Source organism: Mesoplodon densirostris, chromosome 13 (genome assembly GCF_025265405.1).
Source record: "Mesoplodon densirostris isolate mMesDen1 chromosome 13, mMesDen1 primary haplotype, whole genome shotgun sequence".
Classification (NCBI taxonomy): Eukaryota; Metazoa; Chordata; class Mammalia; order Artiodactyla; family Ziphiidae; genus Mesoplodon; species Mesoplodon densirostris.
In genome coordinates, this window is record NC_082673.1 from 78,575,449 (window position 1) to 78,598,597 (window position 23,149).

Sequence of the window (23,149 nt, forward strand, 5' to 3'; positions counted from 1 at the left end):
AAACAGTAGTTTCCCTCACATCTATGAGTAGTATCTCCCCTCTGGCTTTCCAGTGTCTCAGGAAACATTTCACTGTAGTATAATCATTTCTGTAATCAAAGTGACATGCTGTGCATGTGCCATCTCCTTCATAAGGTGTTTAGAGCACGTAAAAGAATCTGATCTATTAGATTTGTAGTTTTAATTATTTGTTTATATAACAGCTTGATTACAAATTTGTAATCAATGTTTAAAAGTCAGGGGAAATTTAATGTTAATTTTTAATGCTTTAGTCGATTATGTGTAAACATTGAATAAATATTTAGAAATGTGAATGCTAAATATTAAAAGAAATGTTGTTTTAGAGGTTAATGAGTTAATACATGCATTAAATAAAAGACAGGTGAATTTTTCTGTCTATTAATAGCCACTCAGACATTAATGCTATGCCTAGCCAAGAATAGGTGTTATAAAAGCTAGTTTATTAACTTTTGAATTTCAGTTTCCTTATCTATACAGGCAAGGGGTTGGACTCCATCACTGCTAAGGTTTCATCCATCTCTAAGATACTGGATTATTATTAAAATTCAGGAACTCTTTTGCTCATGTTTATACCAGATTTTTACCATCCCAGAACAATCAACCACACAGATACATGGAAGTCAGATCCTCCACAACGACTTACACCTCCAGCATGCCTTTCATTCTTTTATAATATCACGGCTGCCTCTGTGTAAATAGACTGTCAGCATTTCGTCAAGGCACATGGCTCATTGATAGGTTTGCCAGGCACACTCACAATCAAAACTCAGCCGGTCTCGTGACCAGCTTCAGCACGTCTTGGCTGCTGTCAGTAAACTTCTTATTCTGTGCACTAGCTTCCCACAGCAGTGGAAGAGAACAGAACTGCCCACTTCTTCTGACATGTTCTGTCAAATTTTTACAAAGGTTGACCATTTGAATAGTGCTTCACTGTTTACAGAGCAACTTCCCTTTCTCACAATTACCCTTATTTTATAGATGAACTAAAACCCAGAGAGGTCAAATGACTCCTCAAAATCTCACAGCTAGTAAGTAGCAGGGCAGGACTTGGACCCAGGTAAGTCTGACTTTAAGCCCAATGGCTTTTCCGTAAAAATAGCTCCAACTGATAGCAACATCTGTGGACCCCATAGGGTGGTCATGAAAGCTGTTTTCCTGTTTGCTAAAATAGAAACACTGAGTAACACTCATTCCAGTACCTCCTCTCCACTATATCAGTTCTTGGCCAAGGTTGTCTTTAAAGGCTGGACAGAAGGAAAAAATACACCTGTGGTTTCAATTAAAGTGTATCCATCAATGAAGAGAACTAAGAGGAACTCCAAAATGTTGATGCCTTTCTGCCTGCTCTCTGTGCCTGGTGCTTAGCTCTGTTATAGCACCATGGAGGAGTGTATTTTTTCCTCCCAACTGTTAACTGCTAACTGACCAAGGTTGCCTTGCTGATGTCACGCCTGGTCATGTGACTTGCTTTGGCCAATGAAATGTGAGCAGAAGTGATACGTACCAGGTACCAGCAGAAGCTTTGAAGAGCTACTCTCTTATTTCCACTCTCTCTCTTTTCCCTCTGTCATGAGATCAGCATCTTTTAGATACAGGCTTGCCCTACAAGCATGTCCCCATAATCAAGATGTGGAGCAGAATTTTAGGCAACCTATAAAGATCAAATAATGTGATAAACCTTTATTGTTGTCAGCCACTGAGATTTGGGGGACCATTTGTTATTGCAGCATAATTTATCCTAAGCCAACAGATTCAAGCAGTTATGTCACTGTATTGGAAATTTTTGTCAACTCCACGGGACACTAGGCTCCTCAAGCAGGTACTATTCTTTACCATCTTTCAGTCCCAGAGCCTAGCAGAGTGCCTGGCATAAAATAGGTAACAAATGAATCTTTGATGACTGGATGAATGGATGGAAGGAGGGATGGATGACGAGTAGGATCTTAGAATGATACTGTGAGTTCAAAATGGAGCATAGATTCCTCAGGATAGAACCATGCACTAACAAAACTCACATGGATGCCACTGTGGGCTCTGATTTCATCAATTCCCCTGCTATCCAAATAATCATGTAGGACATAGCTGATTACCTCATATCATAATATTCTAGCTCCTATCATCCAAATCTGCACTTCCTAAAACATCATCTCTAGATCTTGCTGTTTGTGACTCCATGAGCCAGCAACTTCTGTAGACTAACCAGGGAAATGCAATAGGAAACGTGGCACGATAGCTGTCTGCTCTGTCCCTGATGCCTTCAATGTGGCTGACCGTCCCACCCACCATGCCCATGTGAGTGGGAGGAAGGCAGGTTCAGGCAACAGCTCTTAGCCCAAGTATTCACCAAGAAGACACTGTGATGTTTCTTCCTTCTTTCACTGCCTGCTGTTTTCTGCATGGCTCCCTGTTAACAGTAGAGCATAGTAGTTCAGAGAACAGTCTTGACAGAGTTGGAAATACCTTGATCAAACCTTAATTACACTATTCACATAGCATTGATGCCGTTTGGAACTCTGGAACTATCAATAGAATGGCCTTTCAGGATTGTCCCATGTTCAGCCAAGATGAACAGGCCAGTGTAGAGAGATCCATTTCTTGAACCCTTTTTTCCATCTCCAAACCCCATCACATTTACAGCTGTTCAGCCTGTTTGCTGTGACTCTGAGCTCAGGAATGTGGCTGGACCATAGTCTGGGAGCTGGAATATGCAAGTTGAAAGAATTTTTTGGAGACTTCTCTTCTTCTCCTCCAGTTCTGACAATAGATCAATGCATTTCTCCAGAATCTGCCATGAAAAACCTTACCTGAAGCTGTCAGGACATGTCAGATGTCACCTGCTATATCATAAAAGTCCTTCAGAGTTATCAGGAACTTTTCTTCCCTGGCACCTGCCTCCGAAATCATGACCCAAACAACTCTGTCTGCTGTTCCCAGGGGAAGGAGAAGCAGCCATTCATCCCATTCTTTTCCTTCCTGACCCCAAATGATCAACTTCCAGCCCCTTTTTCTCCTCTGGAGCTTTGTTCCAGGTCACAGCCAGCAACTGTGGGCTCAACCACTCCCTTCCTCTGAGGAATCCTGTTGACAGAATACATACAAGATGATGCACCCTAACAACACAATGACTAGGTGTTCTTTATGGTTTGACACCTTGACCTAAAGTTTGCATTAAATTTCTCAGACTTTGCCTCTTTCTAGGACGGTTCCACCAGGCTGCTAATGTACTAGGAAGCTCTTCCTGCAGAGCCCCTTATAGGCTGCCCCCTACTAGAGCCTGTCTCCCTCTGGCTCTGTCCTGACCCCTCTCACAGGCTACATCCACTGTGGACGGACATTCTAGCAGCTGGAGAGGGGCTCAGTGCCTCACCAGCATACACCACCCTCCCTAGAAGCCGTGAGGAGTCATGCCACAGGTTGGGAAGTGGCAGGAGGGATGGGCTGGTGAAAAGTAGGAAAGCACAGAAGGTATGGCTGTTCGTATAAAGCTTATTCAACTCACATTTCCAGTAACTTCATTAGAAATTCTGATGACGATAGTGGTTTTCTAAGGAAACAGAAACACAAGTGCAAAAGGCAATTCTCAGGAAGGGAATTCCATGACTTTTTTCTACATGAACATTTTCACATGATTTCATGCTTAGAAACATGAGGAAGTCCCAACATGGATGCTGTGTCCAGCATTCTGGGGACAGGAGGAAGAAAACCTAATGTATTTACTGTATGCCAGACCCTGTTCTCAGCACTTCCCCCATGTTAATTCCTTTAAACCTCCTAACACCCTATGAGATAGGTTCTATTACAATCATCCCCACATGACTGATGAGGAAACTGAGGGATACAGGTGTTAAATAGCTTGCCCAGGTGGCAAGTTTGCCAGGTGGTTACAGAGTGGCAAAGCTGGGTGTCATATGTTATCACTATTTTTCTGTATGCAAAGTAATGTCCATTGAGTACCTAGGTATTCAATCCTCTAATTCTCTACTGAAACTCTCAAAAATCCTACGTGAGTATTATCAACTTCTGTTTTACAGATAAGAAAAACTGAGACTCAAAAAAAAAAATTTAGTGACTACCAATGTCACAGAGCTAGCAAGCCAGGATTTGTTTTTTTTGTTTGTTTGTTTTGGGTTTCTACTTTTTATTTATTTATTTTTTGTTTTTTATTTTAAAAAATTTTTGGCTGCATTGGGTCTTTGTTGCTGCATGCGGGCTTTCTCTAGTTGTGGTGAGTGGGGGGCTACTCTTCATTGCGGTGTGCCGGCTTCTCATCGTGGTGGCTTCTCTTGTCTCAGAGCATGGGCTCTAGGCGTGTAGGCTCAGTAGTTGCTGTGCATGGGCACTAGAGTGCGTGGGCTTCAGTAGTTGTGGCGTGCAGGCTCAGTAGTTGTGGCGCACAGGCTTAGTTGGTCCGTGGCATGTGGGATCTTCCTGGACCATTGTTCGAACTTGTGTCCCCTGCATTGGCAGGCGGATTCTTAACCACTGCACTACCAGGGAAGTATGTGGTTTCTACTTTTGAAAAAAAATTTTATTGAAGTATAGTTGGTTTACAATGTTGTGTTAATTTCTGCTGTATAGCAAAGTGACTCAGTTATACATATATATGTTCTTTTTCGTATTCTTTTCCATTATAGTGTATCACAGGATATTGAATATAATGCCCTGTGCTATACAGTAGGACCTTGTTGTTTATCCATCCTATGTATACTAGTTTGCATCTACTAATCCCAAACTCCCAGTCTTTCCCTCCCCCACCCCCCACCCCACCCCTTGACAACCACAAGTCTGTTCTCTATGTCTGTGAGTCTGTTTTGTAGGTATGTTCATTTATGTCGTATTTCAGCTTCCACATATAAATAATATCATATGGTATTTGTGTTTCTCTTTCTGACTTATTTTGGCAAGCCAGGATTTGAATGCTGAGATGGAATTCCACCTTTTAAGGTGGTTAAACAACAGAAAGATACTACTTTCCCAAGGAGATGAGAAGCAGTGGCTGTTTTCTGTACAATTGTTCTAGGACAGGCTTGTGGCCAGAAGTGGGAATGAGCCTGGACAGTGAGGGTGGGCACTGCCCAGTGTCCCAGCAGATGGCTGCCCTCTGATTCCAGAGCCTTGGCCAGCAGCCTGTCTCTCTTCACGCCATGACCTATTTTTGCACCGCAACAAAGAGTAGCCCCTTCTCGCCACAACTAGAGAAAGCCCGCATGCAGCAACAAAGACCCAATGCAGCCAAAAATTAATTAATTAATTTTAAAAATAGGCTCTGACCTTGGGCTGGCCCACCATGTTGCTTATCACTACTCAGATCCGACCTTTCTCAGTGGGTGAACCCACACTAAGCCTTTGTGCTCAAGGGCGAAGGTGACCTTTCCCTTTGCTTCTTCTTTTACTCTAAAGACATGATTTTGGCAAACTGTCTACATATACCCTAGAAACAACTTCAACTTGCTTTTGTATTGATTTCACTTCTCCACTTTCAGTGTTGGAAAATGATGGAAATCGGCAATCAGCAAGGGACAGCAATGCCCTGCTATGTGACTGAGAGAGGAAAATTCTTTCCTAGCCCATTGAGCTTTTTTTTTTTTTTTTTAAGAAATGCAGCAAAAATGTATTCTGACAGATGCCTTTGGCTCCCTTTGCAAACACAGCTATATAGAGTAGGTTCAAAAAAGTGACAGGATGTTGCTTTAACTGCACTGGTGATGGAGAATGAGTTAGACAGGACACAGCATACACTGAAACAACAATCACCCAGTCACAGTTGTGGCCTTAGGATGCCCATGAGCTTTTGGAGGCAGGGAAACTTGCTTCAAGTTTCCATATATCTCAGTATTCTCAGACTATGTTACTTTGTGACACAGGAGGGAGTTGTTACCAACCAGTCTCCTTTGCCCACCCCACAGCAAGCCAAACGCTAAGATGCTGAAGTTCATAGCTGAGAAAGAGTTTATTCACAAGGCAGCCAAGAGACGAGACAGGAGAACGAGTCTCATATCCACCTCCCCGGTGAGGAACTTGAGATATTTGTGGAATAAAGAAGCAGGCTGGTCTTAGGCATGGGGAAAGGGGATTGGAGGTAGGGAAAAGGTAAGGTAATTGGTGTCCTAAGCAGACATACCTGGGTTACATACTTCTTCATGGGACACATATTCAAAATTAGAGGCACTTAGCATGATCTGAGGGTGAAGTTTTCAGCCCTCTGACTTCAAAAGGTCATTCATTGGATAGATGCACAGGCCCAGTTTTGTGGTCAGTGGGCCCAAGCAGTGTTGGCTGGCTGGAACTGGGCAGCAGCTGAGTCCAGGTTCCTGGAAAACAACTTAAGCCTCCTCCTGCCCCGTTACTATAGTGACCCATACGTCAGAGGCATTGTCTATAAGCGTGGTTATGAAGTCTGGTGACCTCTTTGACATAAATCACAGCAAGATCTTTTTTTTTTTTTTTTTTTGCGGTATGCGGGCCTCTAACTGTTGTGGCCTCTCCCGTTGTGGAGCACAAGCTGCAGACGTGCAGGCTCAGCGGCCATGGCTCACGGGCCTAGCCGCTCCGCGGCATGTGGGATCTTCCCGGACCGGGGCACGAACCCGTGTCCCCTGCATCGGCAGGCGGACTTCCAACCACTGAGCCACCAGGGAAGCCCGCAAGATCTTTTTTGACCCACCTCCTAGAGTAATGGAAATAAAATCAAAAATAAACAAATGGGACCTAATGAAACTTAAAAGCTTTTCCACAGCAAAGGAAACCATAAACAAGACACAAAAAGACAACCCTCAGAATGGGAGAAAATATTTGCAAACGAAGCCACTGAAAAAGGATTAATCTCCAAAATATACAAGCAGCTCATGCAGCTCAATATCAAAAAAAAAAAAAAAAAAAAAAACCAACCCATTCCAAAAGTGGGCAGAAGACCTAAATAGACATTTCTCCAAAGAAGATATACAGATTGCCAATAAACACATGAAAAAATGCTCAACTTTACTAATCATTAGAGAAATGCAAATCAAAACCACAGTGGGGTTATCACCTCACACCAGTTAGAGCGGCCATCATCAAAAAATCTACAAACAATAAATGCTAGAGAGGGTGTGGAGAAAAGGGAACCCTCCTGCACTGTTGGTGGGAATGTAAGTTGATACAGCCACTATGGAGAACAGTATGGAGGTTCCTTAAAAAACTAAAAATAGAACTACCATATGACCCAGCAATCCCACTACTGGGCATATACCCTGAGAAAACCATAATTCAAAAAGAGTCATGTACCACAATGTTCTTTGCAGCTCTATTTGCAATAGTCAGGACATGGAAGCAACCTAAGTGTCCATCAACAGATGAACGGATAAAGATGTGGCACATATATACAATGGAATATTACTCAACCATAAAAAGGAATGAAATTGAGTTATTTGTAGTGAGGTGGATGGACCTAGAGTCTGTCATACAGAGTGAAGTAGCTCAGAAAGAGAAGAACAAATACCATATGCTAACGTACATATATGGAATCTAAAAAAAGGGTACTGATGAACCTAGTGGCAGGGCAGGAATAAAGACACAGACATAGAGAATGGACTTGAGGACACGGGGAGGGGGAAGGGCAAGCTGGGTCGAAGTGAGAGAGTGGCATGGACATATATACACTACCAAGTGTAAAATAGATAGCTAGTGGGAAGCAGCTGCATAGCACAGGGAGATCAGCTCGGTGCTTTGTGACCACCTAGAGGGGTGGGATAGGGAGGGTGGGAGGGAGACTCAAGAGGGAGGGGATATGGGGATATATGTATATGCATAGCTCATTCACTTTGTTGTACAACAGAAACTAACACAACATTGTAAAGCAATTATACTCCAATAAAGATATTTTTTAAAAAAGGAAGGTTAAACTCAAAAAAAAAAAAGTCTGATGTTATATTACCTGGGCTTCATGAAGCTTGGAGCGTATGCACTTAAAGAAAAGAAAAAACAAGTGAAGCAGGCTTAACTAGTAAAGGCAGGTTACAAGCAGAGTAGTTTTTAACAAGCTGTTCCATTATCTGCTGTTCTGTAAGACACACCTGAGGACTTCTGTTAAGGCACCAGCTTCTGTTTACCCTATGGGATATGGTTCCAAAGTCTGTACTTACATGCTAAAATTATGGGATCATAGGACTGAAGATATTTTTCATAGCTGAACCCAAAGAATTCTGACCAGGGTCATGCTGTTGAAACAGGGTGGGTAACAATGGAACATAAACATAGCCAACCCATGCTTAATTTTCTTCTCTGTCAAATCTGGGCAACCTATTTTGTAGGGTGTTTGTCAGAATCAAATGAAATAATAATAACAATGATAATAGAAAATACTTACATAGTACTTATTACATGCCAGGTACTGTTTTAAGCACTTTTACATGTATGAACTTATAACAGTAGTAAAAAATTAAAAATTTTAAAAGCATTCTGCAAAAGTAATGTGGTTAGTATTAGAAACATAATTACTAATCAGTGTTATCTTGCACTTTTGCATAAGTAACTATATCCAGAAGCAAGTTCTTGCCATAACAAATATTGCAGTGACCACTGAGATATTAATGGTGACCAGGAAACAAAATGATCTAGCCAGCCAGATGTGGCATCCTATCCTCACTCTAGGAAGCCTCATGGCCTTCACCACATGCTAGAATCTGCCTTTCCCAGCAGAAGGGCGTGGACACTGATAATACCCAAGCTGCTTGCTGCCCAGCTGTCAGACCATACATTGTCCAGGTTGTCCTTTCTGACTGTTTTCACCAGCTCTTATTCTCTGTCCTGTAGAAGCCATGTCATCTTTCCTTTCTTTATTCTTCATTGCATCTTCCAAGTACTGGTCATCTTTCTTGAGCTTTGGGGTCCAAACTGATCAGACACAGTGGCACAAAACAAAGAGAGAACTGGTTCCTCATTGACCCAACCAGGTCTGTTTTTTGAACTGTGTTACTCAGAACTGAAAAGGCAGTAACTTTCAAAAAAAGAGATGAAGATTTATGTCTCTTGCTGAAGAAAAAAATGAGCAGGGCAGGGTGCAGGGTACCTGTCCCCTCTCCCTCTTCCCACTGGTTAAGGTCAGCATTCATCCAAGTATTCCTGAGCCAGTCCTGGTTTCCAGTTATTGTCTCAGAATAATTATTCATAGAGCTTCCGTCACTTTCTGAAGTGTACTGGTTTGGGCAATAAATCACATGGTTACTTTATTTATGAACCACCGTGGAGTGCTGCATCCTGATGTAGCGCAAGACATGCTAAGAGTAGGGGCTGGAAGACCAGGGCTCTAGACCCACCTACACCACTGGGCCATGGGCTTGGGCAACTCACTTACCCTCTCAGAACCTCAGTTTTCCTGTCTGCAAAATGGACATGGTTCCTGCTCTGTTCTCTTCGCAAACTTGCGATGAGGAATAGGTGGCATTTTGGTATGAAAGCACTTGATCAGCTCTGCACTACCACACAGATGAAAGTTCTTTTTATGATGACCATATAGATCAGATTATTTCATCCTATTATCTAATACCTCACTAGGAGTTTTCTCCTTCATGCAGATGAAGAGAATCCATTTTAGAATAGGGACTGTCATAGGTAACAACTGACTTGTTCTGCACATGAACTTGACATTATGCAGGTGTCACATTGTAAAGTGCCACACCCTTTGTGGATTTCCCCTTCCCTCTTTCCTCTCCCACCCTAATAAAGAGTCTCCATGTAATTCACCCCAAAGGAACATGGTTGATCTTTCTGGATATTAATAAACAAAGAACTTGATGGTTCCAATCCTTTGTGAAAATTCACATTCTTGGTCATTTGGCCTGATGTTTCCTAAGACATTTATTCTTTTGTGGCAAAGAAAAATCTCAACACTGATTGCCAAACGTTGGTGATCTGAATACACAGGATTTCCTGATAGAATTATTTTCTAGTGCAGAATCCTATCTTCACCTTTTCACCCGTATGCGCTTCCCACAGAGATGGTAGACAAGGAGGTATGACTTCCTTCAGGGACATGACAGGCTTGTCTGGGCAGCTCCACTAGGACTTAGGACCCATGAGGTTCCACTACTGAGAAGGGGTCACCATTCATGGAATATATCCCCAGCTTTGCTTGCCAGAAGCAGGCAGGCACCCAGGGCATCAGCTTTATTTTATCTGTACTTTCTGAACAATTAGTGGCCCAGTGCCTTTAGAGATGTCACCTGTCACACTATAAACTTTGCAAAAGAACACAAAGGAAGCAAACATAGAGAGCAGAACAATGAACAGTAAGTCGGAGATGCTCCTTCCTTAGATCTTTCAGGATGCGATTTAATGAAGTCAGTTCTCAGGATTTCATCTACAAGTAGAGAAATCCAGTGAATGAATTCAAAAGCTTTAAAGATATCCTCTCAAATTGAAGTATTTCTTCTTCTCCTTCTTTAGATGTGAAAGAGAGATGAAGAGGAAAGAAAATGCATTCATTCAATAAATATTTATTGAGCTTCCAGGTATGTTTTCGATGCTGGGAATACAGTAGCAATTAAATAGACAAAGAACTGCCTCATGCAGTTAACATTCTAGTCAAAGGGAAAGGGGAAAAGCAAAGAAACAAGTACAAAACAGAATGTCAGGTAACAGTAAGTGACTGGGGTGCAATTATTAGACAGGGGTGCCAGGGAAGGATAGAGTGGGTAGTAACTCCCTGCTTCCAGTGTTACCTTTGCCTTCAGCCGAAGGGCTTCATCTTCTTCCTGCAACGCCCTTAGGAAGAGCTCTTTGGCTGAGTCCCAAACCAGGCCCTTGATATGCTAAAGGACTTTAAATAATCCTCTCTCAAAACAAGAGCTTGGTAAAGAACGCAATTATTGTCTTGCAGCAAAAGTCTTATTTTTGAATGTCAAAAGCTAACTATTATTACCCCAGTCTGTCTCTTTGTAGTCCCTCAATAATAAGTTGTGGTATCCCCCCCAAGCAGATGAATGGCTCAGGTGAACTGAAAAAAAAGGTAAAATGCATAAGCACCTGAATAATTTGCATAAGCACCCTCATAATTACTAAGCTCCTACCGAGCCACAGACACTATGCCAGCTCCTGACAGAACAATGTAAATAAGATACGGTGCTTTGCCTCAAAGACAAGTCTAATGGAGTCATCTATAAGATGAAGAGCTGGGACCAGATCGGTGTTTCTGAACAGGATGCTTTTGCATTTGGGACAGGACAGTTTTTTGGTGTGTAGAATCTACCGTCCTGTACTGTGTAGGCCATTTAGCATTCCTGTTCCTTGCCGTCTTAGTTTGCTAGGGCTGCCATAACAAAATACCACAGACTGGATGGCTTAAACATTAGAAATTTATTTCTCACCATTCTGGAGTCTGCAAGTCCAAGACCAAGGTAGCACCAACCAAAGATAGCCAAATATATTCTCACATATTCTCAAATGTTTTCTCAACTCCTAAGAGGAATTCCTGTTCTATGTTCTACAGTGCTGAGAATTTCCATATCTACTTTACATAGTTACAAATACCTGTTTGCCTGCCAATTTTGGCTATCATTTTCTGATGACTGGGAGATGGTTCTCCGAGAAAAGTGCTTTCTTAACGAACTCCAGTAGAAATGCAATGCAGTACTTATATCATTAGGTAAAGCTGATAATATCAACTCTCTTTCAGAGTTTGCCAGCCCTAAATTAATATACTATTAAACACAGGCAGATAGACTTAAAGTGTTATTTATATAGTGCCTCCCTAGACTGAATACATTTTTTTTGACAAATGAATATCATAAAAGTCAATAGCATCTGTTTTGAGATCTAAAGCAAAAAGTTTTTTTTTTTTTTTTTTTTGCGGTACGCGGGCCTCTCACTGTCGTGGCCTCTCCCGTTGCGGAGCACAGGCTCCGGACGCGCAGGCCCAGCGGCCATGGCTCACGGGCCCAGCCGCTCCGCGGCATGTGGGATCTTCCCGGACCGGGGCACGAACCCGTATCCCCTGCATCGGCAGGCGGACTCTCAACCACTGCGCCACCAGGGAGGCCCTAAGGCAAAAAGTTTTTAATGAGGAATGTAGAGGGAGGAAGAGTCTCAGGAGAATAAAAGGTGAGTTCTAGACAGAAGGAGAAGACAAAGCATGACCCTCCGGCCAGCTGAAGTTGACATAAAACACGGTAACCAGGAAGTCTTTTGCATGTGATTTCCATATTAATACCAGCCCCATGTATCGAGTAGTTATAGTGCCAAGCATGGTAATATGGACGTTCCATATATGCTATTACTTGATTTAATATTGTTAAAAGCCAATTAAAATATAAGGATATTTCTGCAGCTCTTCACTCTTCCTCAACGTCCCCCTTCCCCCTCCATACACACACCTCTTGATCCAATTTGGAGACAGAGATACCGTGAATGAGAATGATGGTGCACTGGCCTAGGAAAGTGACAGTGCGAGAGCTGAGAAGTGGACATATTTGAGACTTATACAGAATTTAGTGACTTTGGGTTGATTACGGGCTAAGGGAAAATGAATAGTCAAAGATGGTGGCTGGGGCAACTTTTTGCCGGGGGATGGCATTCACTGCAGAATAAAATACAGGAGAAGGAATGGGTTCAGGAGTTCAAAAGAGATCTATAGGGCTGCCATTGGGCAGGAAAGATTTTGTTGAGGGCCTTCTCTCCCTCTACTTCCTAGGGGCTTTGTAATTATCTTAAGCTCTTTGTGTCAGTTTCCTCAAAATGCAAAAAGCTGGAATACTCATTCCTACATTATACAGGATGGTTGTGAGGATGAGGTGAGAGAACATACGTGACAGTGTCTGGGGCATGGAAGGCATTGATCAAATGTTCTTCTTCTTGGGCTTCCCTGGTGGCGCAGTGGTTGAGAGTCCGCCTGCCAATGCAGGGGACGCGGGTTCGTGCCCCGGTCCGGGAGGATCCCACATGCCGCGGAGCGGCTGGGCCCGTGAGCCATGGCCACTGAGCCTGCGCGTCCGGGGCCTGTGCTCCGCAACGGGAGAGGTCACAACAGTGAGAGGCCCGCGTACCGCAAAAAAAAAAAAAAAAAAAAAAAAAGTTCTTCTTCTTCACCTTCTTTCTTCCTGCCAACTCTGGGTCTATGATTCTACAGATACCCTCGAGTACATCAGTGTCTGTAGGGATGGGCTGAGAGACAAAGGGTAAAATGCAGAGGCTGGATGAGGTGACATCTGGTATATTGGTAGATCAATCTGAAATTAGAGTTCAGGTGAAGAGTTGGAGGAGGCTGGTATCCAAAAAGAGCAAGTGGGAAAATGTCCCAAAGAAATTATGCTGCTTTCACAGTTCTGACTGGTAACCACTCTGCTTTCCAGAATTTGATGTATTTAGAAATGAATGAAGTACCCTTAGCCACAGACCAGGTTTCATAATGTGTACTCACACCTCAGATTTCCAAACGGTGTCCTCCTCTTCTAGGTTCCTGCATAATTTGAGACCAGTTTTTCAGCTTTCTACATTGTACAGCTCTGTGGCTCTAAGACATAGAACTGGCCCTAAGAACTAGCATCCTCCTCCATAGCCAGGAATGAGGCCTGCTTCATCTTGATCTTCTGTCTTCTGGAGGAAAATTGGTTTGCAGTAGGGTAGGGGCCAAGATGAGAACACTGGAGACACCTAACCTTAGAGAAAATCTGGCCAAAGAGGAGAGGTGACCCTTAATATTCTGGAGACTCTCTCTCTCTGTGTCTCTCCCTCTCTGCCTCTCCCTCTGTCTATGTCTGTCTCTCTCTGTCTCTCTCTCTCTCCAGTATTTAATTCCAAATGGTTCATATTAGGGAGCAGCCATGCTCATAATCCACTCAGGTTTATTTTTGTTGAATCTAATTGTTACAAATAGCACCTTATGTTTGCACAAATATTCTTTGAGATTATACAGGGATGGGTTAATCTGCAGCATAATTTATATTTTGTGGCAGTCTCACCAAACAGCTGCCTCTGGAGCCACCTGCTGACACAGTTTAGGATCCTGAGCATTTAATGTGACTAAGGAAAGAGTCATCCGGGCTAATATGAGAAAGGCACAATCTACACCGTGCTCTCTTGATCCCCTTGACTTACTGTAACACCAGAAGCAAATCCATACAGACATTTCTTTCCCCTCACAACCCACACACCCAACCCTCCCACCCACCTTCAAAAAAGATGTTGCAGTTTCCTTGGTATCTATTTCAATAAGGTAGTCCTCTGTATTGGGAGTCTATGGTTCTTGGGCTTCTGATATCTTTGATGCTCTGTGCCAGCTCCTACTCCTTCCCTAAGCTGAGTCTCTCCTCCATTAGACTCCACCTCGGAGGTGCTGAGTCACAGGTACTTGGAGCAGTGATTGTTTCAGTAGAAATTCTCTGCACATATTCCCAGACCAAATAATGCCAGGAGAAGTGGGAAGGGGAATGACAAAGAAAAGGAGCCAAAGATCTGGTGAAAGCACCAGAAAGCCCACCACTAAAAGTAACGAGGATAATCCTCAGAATGGAGAAGGTGGTACCCAAGTTACTTTGGCTTAGAGTAGTTCAATTTCTTAGCAAAGAGTCACAAATCTTGTATGTGAGGCAAAGAATTTAATGATTAGGACATCACACTGCTGCTCACCACATGGCTGTGTACCATCTGCCAATCAATGATTCCATCATTTAAACCACCTTCTCTTTTAAAATGCAAATATCCCTGCAAAGGCTAAAACCTGACAGTGGACAATTTAGTGTGAGCTGTTCTGACCATACAATCAGAACAGCACTGTATTACTCAACAAAATACCATATACTGAGTGGTTATGGTTCTGGAGGTTGAAAGTCTGAGATCAGGGTGCCAGCGTGGTCCGGTTCTGGTGAGAGCTTTCTTCTTGGCCTGCAGGTGGCTGCCTTCTGACTGTGTCGTCACATGGTGTGGAGAGAGGGAGTGGGGTGGGGGGAGAGAGAGAGAGAGCAATCTTTGGTGTCTTATAAGGGCATTAATCCCATCATGAAGGTCCCATTCTCATGACCTCATCTAAACCTAGTTACTTCCTGAAGACCCCATGGCCAAATAGCATCACATTGGGGGTTATGGCTTCAACATATGAATGAAGCGGGGGACACAACTCACTCCATAGCAAGTACCAAGTTTATCTCTCAGGCACAGGATTATTCCTGGGCTTTGGAAAAGAGAAGAGAGGATTTTTTTCCCCTGGTGGTGGTGGCGGTGGTGATGGTGATAGTGGTGGAGAATCAGCAGTAGTGGGGCACTTTTCACCGTCTTAGGCAAGCAGGACGATTCAGGGAAAGAGGGTGGGATTGGTAGGCAGGAAGGTTCCTGTCGTATAACAAAGAATTTGGCTGGTCTTTGTCCCCAGGTCCTGGGAGGGAGCCTCTAAATACTTTGAATTTCCCAAGTGATTGGAGTGTCCCCTTGGACTACACCTGGGTTTATGCTAATGAGGAAACTCCTGGTAGGACCCTAGAGAGCTTATGTAAATGAAATGATTCAGGATGGGGTTTGGCACACTGAGGAAGACCAACTATGTGACACCCCAAAATATGCCTCTTTGACATAAAAATAGTTGTAAGCTGAAGGCAGTTAAGAAAGAGCAAAGGTAGGAAAAGCTCTCTCTACCCTCCTCCTTTTCTGCTGAAAGGCAGGATATAATTTCTCCTTCACTGGAGATGACTCTAGACTCTTATCAGTACCAGAGGAATCTACAAACAAACCTTACTCCATTAAGTTCCTCCCATATATTTACTTTTGCACAGTTCACTGCCCTTCAAAGCCTAAACTGCTTTCCTTTGTCTTATCATTTCTCTACTGATTTATTGTGCTTTGCTGAAGATGCTATGTAAGCCAGAGATCTACGCCATCTCTTTGAGTTACTCCTTCCCTGAGTCTCTCCCATGTACATATGAAATGTACATATTAATAAACTTCTATTTATTTATTTATTTATTTTTAATTTTTATTTTTTTTTGGTGGTACGCGGGCTTCTCACTGCTGTGGCCTCTCCCGTTGCGGAGCACAGGCTCCGGACGCGCAGGCTCAGCGGCCATGGCTCACGGGCCCAGCCGCTCCGCGGCATGTGGGATCCTCCCAAACCGGGGCACGAACCCGTGTCCCCTGCATCGGCAGGCGGACTCCCAACCACTGCGCCACCAGGGAAGCCCCTATTTATTTTTATTTTATTAATCTGTTAGCTTTTTTGTTTTGTTTCATTTTGTTTTTGTTAGAGAGCCCAGCTGAGAACTTAGAAGGGGAGAAGAAAAATGTTTTTTTTCCCCTCTCCTACACTGGCAACAAGATAATATCTAAATTTTAGGACCTTTCTGTTCAGTCTTATTTCTGGCCACCATGCTCTTCCTACTGGATGCCAAACTGTTTGTGGTTCTCAGAACACAGCTTGTTCTTTCAGACCCCTGTGCCTTACTCTCCCCGACAATGTCACTGCTCCTGGCATCCTACCCTCATCGCTCTCCCCAACTCCCATCTGTTTGTGCAGAAAATGTCCACTCCTCATTTCAGCTCAAGTTTCATCTCCCAAGTTCAGCCCCCTCTGACTCTGTGCCTTTCAGTCCCGGCTGACATAATACTTTCAGAAATCTTGAGGCTTTTGTTATGTCAACATATATTTCGCTCACACTATTAGACAAAAGCAACACCCATAAATCATGAAATAACCTGTTTCCACCTTGGCCTCTTTGATGGTTGCTGCGGGCAAGGCCCTAGAGACTCTTTGAGAGAAGCTCTTCAATACAAACCCTTAAGATCCTTAAAAGGTGTTTTGTAATTTACTGACCCTTATTTAGACTATATTTTTTTCCCTAGGAGCACCTGATATTTGAACATTTCCCAGAATCTACTTCTTAATTTTAACATGTTCTCCATCTGGAGAGGCTGAGATGAGAAAAGAAATTTTTTTCAAACGCAGCAGGTTCTAACTCCTATATATTCAAGGGCTGGTACTTTAACTTATCTCTCTTCTCTCACATTTTATCATAGGCAGCAAGAAGAGGCCATGTGGCACTTCTAATATTTTATCTTGAAATCTCTTTAGAACAAGGGTCAGCAAAATACTACTGATGGGTAGGCTGTCCATTTCTTTGTAACTAAAGTATTATTGGAACACACTGGTGCCTATTTGCCAGTTTTGTAGACTCGTGCCTTCGTGCAATTATGGCAGAGTTGAGTAGCTCCTCGGACATGAAATAATTACTATCTGGCCCTTTACAAAACGAGTTTGCTGACTCCTGACCAAGATTGTTCAGTCCACTAGGTATATTTCTTATTTTCAATGTCGGCACAGATGACAGGGTTGTCAAATTTCTTCCACTATATAACGAGGACCTCTTTCCTCCATCTTCCACTTCTCCTCATTTTCCTTTAAACCCTCACTGACAATCTCCTCAAGATCCTTAGGCTTCCACTAACACTGCTCAAGGACCTTCCCTTTTCTGCTTGCCACCTGTTTCCATAGGCAATATCACATGTTTTAGGTTTTTGTTAAAGTAGTACCACTCTTCAATGTACTAAATATATTCTGATTGTCCACAGTTGCATAACAATTCATTCCAAAACCTAGGAGCTTTGAGTAAAAATAATCATTGTATGATTTCCTCTCATAGTTCTGGGCGAAGACTGGACTCTGCTGGTTGTTCTCACTTGGGGTCTCATGTGGTTGCAGTATGATGTTGGTTGGAGCTGAAGTCATTTAAAGTCTTTCTCACTCAAGCCAGAATAGCTTCACATGGCTTCTCCAAGTGACCTGGGCTTCCTTGCAGCATGGTGGCTGGGTTCTAGGAGCAGGCCTCACAAGAGAATAAGAATAAGTCGTATTTCGTCACTTCCCTCAGACTCTACAGTTTGAGACGGTTGTACAAGATTACTCAGTCCAGGGAGAGGAGACACAGAAGCCATCACTGGATATAAGGAGTGTCAACATCACCTTGCAAAAATAACATGTAGTTTGGGATACACTGTGGTGGCCATCTTGGGAAAATGCAGTGCTACACACCCTGCCACTCAACTACAAGAAATGTCATATTTCTCTACTTTTCCAAATCGTGGTTTGCCTTGGTGCACCTCACTGACAAGGGTTGGTGGAAAGTTCAAATTCACTCCTGTTCTTGTCTTCCCTTGGAGTTAAACTAGAGCTCTGAGTCTTTGTACAAACCAGAAATTTTGAGTAAAGTCTTTTTCTGCCCAGTGGTTGGTGTTGACAGATTGCCCATGGCCAGAGTATTCAATTTGAAGGCAAGCATCACTATTCATTCAGCACCTAACTCGGACTGTGGTGCTGGTCCCAGCCACCTTACATGTATCACTCAGCCATCCTCCCATTGGGAATTCTGTCTGCAAGCTAGCCAAAGGTCTCTGCCACTCAAGGGCACTTCTACAAACTTTGTTCATGTGTCCCCAACCTTAAATCCATCTCTGTAGCTTCCTTACTAGTAGCTTTCATTCTTAGTTAGTTTCCATTGCAGAGAACAGAATCTCCTTGACTTGACATAAGGATAAGATTTGCTATAACCATTAAATGGCTTTTGGAATCCTTGGGAGGGCTGAAGAAAAAGATTGGGGTCTAAGCTTTCAGGAATGCCTCTCAAAACTGCTGCTTCGGGACTTACCTGGCGGTCCAGTGGTTAAGACTCCCCCTTCCAATGCAGGGGGTGCAGGTTCAATCCCCGGTCGGGGAGCTAAGATCCCACATGCCTTGCTGCCAAAAAACCAAAACCTAAAACAGAAGCAATATTGTAACAAATTCAAAAAAGACTTGAAAAATCGTCCACATCAAACAAAAACAAAAACAAAAACCCTGCTGCTTCAGCTACTGCCATTACTTCAGATAAGTCTGGTAAATGTAATTTTAGCTTTCTGACTATAAGTTTGCTTGGGCTGCCATTAAAAAAATACCATAGGCTGGGTGGTATAAACAACAGAAATCGGTTTTCTCATAGTTCAAGATCAAGGTACAGTCAGTGTTGGTTTCTGGTGAGGTCTCTCTTCTTGGCTTGCAGATGGCCACCTTCTTGCTGCGTCCTCACATGGCCTTTCCTCTGTACACATGGGGATAGAGAGATCTCTGGTGTTTCTTTCTCTTCTTATAAGGACACTAGTCCTATTCAATTATAGTCCCACCCACACAACCCCATTTAAACTTAATTACCTCCATAACGGCCCTATCTCCAAAAAAAAAAAAAGTCAACTGGAGTTTAGAACTTCAAAATATGAATTTTGAGTGGACACAATTCAGTTCATAACATCAACTCTCCTCTACAGGGAGCTGTGATCAAAGAAAGTTGGAATGGATATTGAGCACCAAATTCATGTTATTCATCACAGCTTTAAAAAAAATAAAGGCTAAGTGATTTATTGCAGCATTATATGTAGTAGCAAAAGTTTGCAGCAACATAAGGGCCCACGGATAGGGAGCAAAGTAAACAAATAATGGTATATTCAGACAATGGAATACTAAGCAACTGTAAGAAAGAATAAGGGAGCTCTATGATGAATATCTGGAATAGAGAACTCTCTATGACATGTTGTTAAGTGAAAAAACAAAGCTTAGAACAAAGTAAGTAGTTTATGCCAACATGGAATTACATATATATATACACACACACACATAATTTTATATATCTACATGATTTTATATATATAATTATATATATATACATGAATATTTATCTGTCTATTCTCATTTTTTACCTATGTGTGTATGTGTGTATGTATGTAGGTACGTATTTGCTCATACGCATAAAATATCTATGGATGATGAACACGAAACAGACAACATGGGTTGCCAGTGGAGAGAATTGGATGGCTGGGGTCCAGGATGGGAGAGGACATTTCATTGTGTGTTTTGTTTTGTTTGAGAAAGCAGATTCTGAGATAGTGTTTAGCGTCCAGGGCGTTGCTTATGGAGTGCCTCTGGAATCTACACCTGTGGAAGGGAAGGAAAGGAATCAGGAATGAGCCGAGGAGGAGGTTGAATTGTGATCGGAGGCTGACAATAGCTTCTTCTACCCACTCTACCAAGAACCTCGGAGCTGAAATTGTTCATAAGAGTTGTCTGGTTTGGGCCCAAAGAGCCAGTCTTTTGTTCTTTTGCCTTGATCAGTCATTGGATGTGGCTGCCCTGGGAGGATTGTGAGCTTGAGAGAGGCTGGTCTCTGCAACGGAAGCAATCCCTGAGGGGGCCTCACAGCTGTAAGCTTTCTGCTCACAGCACTTACAGGAGTTGGGCAACAAATCTTTCCTTAAAAGGGGATCTAAGTGATGCATCTGTGTGTCCATCAGTTATATGTACAGTTGTTGTTGTCATTCACTGGTGGTCTCCCCCACACTATTTTGTGTATTGTTGCATCCTCAGGGCCTAAGATAATACAGTAACAGGCTCATAGTAGGCACTCAACAAATATTTGTTAGAGTCGACACTGTGCCATGTTCTAAGACAGAATGTTGAGCAAAAACAGAGGTGAACTCTGCCCTAATGGAGCTTGACATTTGTTGGGGAGGCAAAATAAGAAATCAATCATGCAAATAAAGTTGCAGTCATAGGATAGGCTACCACGGAGAGGAATATGGTGCTAGAAGAGCACAAAATAGGTAGCTGACCCTGTTAGGAAGGGTGTAGAAAGCTTTTGTGAAGAAGTGGTGTATGAGCTGAAATCTGAAGGATGCATAGGCTTTGACAGGGTAAAGGAAGGTGACAGAATCAGATTTATTTTTTGAAAGATTACTCTGGATTCACTGAGGAGATTGGAGGAGAAAGGGCAAGGATGGACCCCTGTAGGACTGTTAGGAGGCTACAGAAATCCTTCAGCTGAGGGGTAATGGCCCCAGTTGAGGGTGGCCCTGGTGGCTGGGAGGAGTGTCTGGATTTGAGAGTTATGTGTGAAGTACACAATGGATGAAGCTTAGTTACGGACTTCTGTATAAATAGATGGATGGTTTGAGAGAGAATGTTGGAAGAGAAACAGGTTTATTTTATTTTATTTTGGATTTGTATGTACGTGTGGGAGAAGAAAGTGAGAGAAAAGATTTGGGGTTTTGATATTTTGGTTTAGAGATGTTACTGAGACGTGTAATATGAGATGTCAAGTGGGCCATTGGTTATAAGCGTGAAGAGCTCAGAAATGTAGCCTGGAGACAGACATTTGTGAGTTGTTTGTGTAGGGGGGTTAGAGAATGAATGAGATTGCCTAGACAGAGAACATTCCAGATAAGAGGAGAGGGTCTAGGATGGCCTTGAGGAACCTCAACATTTAGTGAAGAGCAGGCTTGTAAAAGACACAAACAGGACTGACTGGAGATGTTGGAGGAAAATGAGGACAGTGCGATGTCCCCTCAAAAGAGTGTTTGTAGAAGAAAGTCAGCCGTGTCAAAACTCCTGAAAAAGGACTTGGGAACTAAAAAATACTAATGTGCTGAGAGCACAGAGGTCATTGATGATCTTAGTGATTTATTGTTTTTACTGCAGGAGAAATGAGTTAAAAGATGAGTGGGAAATGATAAAATGGAAACGTCCTGCGTTAAAGAAAAAAAAAAAAAAAAAGGAAAACTGAAGGACTGTTTTGGTGTGGAGGTGGGAGAGTCAAGAGTTTTGTTGATAGTGTAAGGCAGGGGTCCCCAACCCCCGGGCAGCAGATGGGTACCGGTCAGTAGCCTTTTAGGAACTGGGCGGCACAGCAGGAGGTGAGAGGCAGGCGGGCAAGCAAGCAAGAAAGCAAGAAAACTTCCTCGGCTGCTCCCCATCGCTGCCATTATCGCCTGAACCATCCCTCCCCCTCACCCCGTGGACAAATTGTCTTCCACGAAACCAGTCCCTGGGTTGGGGACCGCTGGTGTAAGGCTTCCATGAAGGTGGGAAGTAAAGTGACTGGTAGTAGAGGGCTCATTTTCAGTGCCAAGCACCAATGCTCTGTTGTAATAGGAAGGAAGGAAGAGATGGTTGCGGTGCAGACTTAGTAGATTTGCATGTTTGATATGCGGGAGATGAAGGCTTCTGTTTTCTCTGTAATGAAAGAGGAGAGTTTAAATGCTTCTCTAAGTGTTATTCATAACGTTGCCTCGTGAACTAATTGTTTTATATGTGGGTGGATGCCTTAGCTCTCTCACTGTTCCACAGGTAGCTAAATATACCTCCTAGTTCACAGCAGTGGGAACACACAGAAGGCGCTTGAAATATTAGCTTCATTTTAATTCTAATGATGATGAGAAATCTAATGATGGCAAAGAAGAGTATAAGCTCCAGTTGGGCCTCTATGATAAAGCGCCTGATAAGCGTAAGGGATGAGAATCAGAGTTGGCAAAAGACAAAGGCCACAAGGAAGAGAAATCCACCAGGACGCTCCTTCCTGTCCGGTACCCTAAGGGTTAAGACCAAAGAGAACGGGCCATCACTGTTTCCTAGAGAGGCCCGGCGAGCCGGCTAGGGGAGATGGGGGTACTTCCTGTTTCTGTCTTCCGCGTTTGAGAGGTTAGGAACGTGGGTTGGTGGGGTCAGAAGCAGAGGGGACCCTTAATTCCGGGACAGCTGGGCTTGCTGGGGGTGCGGGGCGCCTTGTGTGTAGCCCCCAGCACAGTGAGTTCCTTCTCGGGTGGAAGGGAGCCGAGGGCTGCGGGCCAGAGGAGCGAAGCTGCGCCGCCCAGGAGAGGGATGTCAGTCCCGGAGAGGGATGCGGTTGCTGTGAGGGGCGAAGGCCCAGCCAGCATCTCTCGCTGCACGGGCAACTGCGCCAACCTCGCCTGCGGGGTCCCTTGAAGGACCGTGTCGACTGGAGATGATCTGCTCCCCTGGAGCTCACCCCGTAGTGCACCCCAGCCTGTGCTCCCTGTCAGCGCTTCTGAAAGCTAAGCTTAAGGCAGTGCATTTTCTTTGGAAGTCTTTTTAATGCAAAGCACCGCCCCCATCGTAATCACCTCTTTGCTCTAGGAGAGTGAAAACAGCCTTCCTCTGTGGAGTGACATTTTAAAAAAAAATTATTTTAATTTTTTTTGTCTGTGTTGGGTCTTCATTGCTGAGCGCGGGCTTTCTCTAGTTGCGGCCAGTGGGGGCTACTCCTAATTGCAGCGTGCGGGCTTTTCATTGCGTTGGCTTCTCTTGTTGCGGAGCACGGGCTCTGGGCGCGTGGGCTTCAGGAGTTGCAGCACGCGG